The sequence below is a fragment of the Sinocyclocheilus rhinocerous genome, unplaced genomic scaffold (assembly GCF_001515625.1).
Source record: "Sinocyclocheilus rhinocerous isolate Xijiao unplaced genomic scaffold, SAMN03320098_v1.1 scaffold3117, whole genome shotgun sequence".
Taxonomy (NCBI): Eukaryota; Metazoa; Chordata; class Actinopteri; order Cypriniformes; family Cyprinidae; genus Sinocyclocheilus; species Sinocyclocheilus rhinocerous.
In genome coordinates this window covers 363,744-365,961 of record NW_015629109.1, presented here as the reverse complement: position 1 = coordinate 365,961, position 2,218 = coordinate 363,744, and positions in this window count along the sequence as shown.

The following is a 2,218-nucleotide window of genomic DNA, read 5'->3' as shown; positions in this document are numbered from 1 at the left end:
TTATTTTGAACACTATTTTTATAGTCTGTTTTGTACTTTCAACTTTTAAAATGTAAGTAAATATACCTGTGGCATTTTTTGTTTTATTTGTAAATAATTAAACCTTTAAAAAAAAAAAAAAAAAATTATTCTGTAATTTGTAATATTGTAATTCCTACTCACCAGTGCTGTTAACTAAAACTAAAATGATTAAAATTTATAAAAGCTAATATAAATATTATATAAACTTAATATTAGATAGAAAAATAAAGCTAAATAAAAACTAAAGAAAATGACAAAAGCACATAACAGAATGACTAAAAATTTTTATATTTTTTATATTTTACAAATATTAAAAACAATTATTCAAAATATTAATACAGTTACATTTATACATTTGGCAGATGTTAATAAAGAATAAATTTAATAATAATAAATAATGAATAAGTAATAAGAATGCGTATAGCAGATGCTTTTCTCCAAGGTGACTTACAAAAGATGAACAAAAGCAATACTATATAAATAATACTTAATAAACACTGCTATTAAATGAAAAATGGCTGATAATTTGATATTCTAATGTTACTTTCCATGGCCTAATGGTTTCCATTTGCTCAGATCTGATGTTTCAACCCACCAAGTGTGTGTGTCGATTTGCTTTCAGCAGGTTGTGTTCAGGCAAACCATAGCTGACTAATACAACCTTCTCTATGGCTGATACAAAAGGACGTGTGAGGAAAAAAGGTCACGCAGACCCAAACCAATAGTTTCCTGTTTCCTTCAGGGAGCTGAAATCAGCAGGGGTCAAAGGTCAAAGTTTGAACTGTTGAAAAGCGAACTGAATTTATAAAGCAGTAATTTGAGTCAAACGGGAGCAGACAGACAGTATGTTGAAGCAATCATGGATGAAAGTCAGGAGAGCTTTCATGAATAAGCTGTTTCAGCTCCAGCTCCATGATGGATTTTTGCCGCCATGCGAGGTTAAACTAATACACCTGATTCAATTAATCCAGCAGCGGCTGATTATTGTTGAATCAGATGTGTTAGTTCAAGGCTGGAACAAATTATGCTGTTGCGGAATCCCAGAGGACAAGAGTTGAAAACCACTGGAACAGACACAAGACGTCTGATCATCTATAGGACTCCGATGTATAGTAAAACACAGAGGTTTTGTGTTTAAATCAAGAGAAAACCACATTTCCACTCGAAATCAGTTGAAGTCATTTCTCTGCTTCAGTGGTTTGTTAACTGCCCGTATAATGACTCTCCTCAATCTTTTATTTATTTCTGAGCATCTTGTTCATGAGTGGTGCATATTTCCTTTATAGAGTTTTCTACTGCATGTACATAGGGAATCTTATATTTTCCTAAGGGTTTATGTGTTTGATCTTTCTAATGTTGAAAATAAACACTAACATCTTTAGATTAATTGCATTTATATTAGAAATAAGCGGGTGAGTTGAATGTTGAGTGTCTGAATGTTTGTCAGCGTTGTCCAGACTCCCTGCTAGTGCTTGAAGCATTCTGCTTTGTGTCCAAGTGTTGATCTTGTTCATTCGCCATGTAGAAGTATGTGAGTTTAGGCCAATGCTCACGAGATTTCTTACCAGATGAACTGACAGAGGTGGTCTGAGAAAGAGTGTGCGCTAAAGTACTAAGTATTTAGTATATAAGACATTATGTAAGTCAGTGTGGCTACTAGTGCCAAAGGCCGAGACTGCCAACGAAAACTGAATAGCAGGGGTATTGGCGCATGTACTACAAACAGTCCACAGGGATTTTTATTTTTGTTTTGTACTTTTCTGAAAAACACCTATTTCCTAATTTTGTAAGATGAATTGATTTTGCTGCTAAATGTAGAATAAAGGGGCCCTGACATATTTCTACACTGAAAAATTTTTAATGAGCATTTTTCAGCTATACAAAAAAGGTACAAAAGCTGTCACTGGGGTGGTAGTGGAACCTTTTCAAAAGGTACACTTTTGTACCTTTTAGGTACTAATATGTACACTTAGATACTGCGTACCTTTAAGGTACCAATATGGATGCTTAAGGTACAGAGGTGTACTTTTTGAAAAGGTACGTGACAGCTTTTGTACCTTTATTTCTGAGAGTGTAAGATATCTATAAAACATTGAAACAAGATAGATTCTCTTTAGAAGCAGAATAATATTAAAACTTCAAATGATCTTTACTTAAATTTAAAAAATTATGTTAAAGAAGCATAACATATATATAT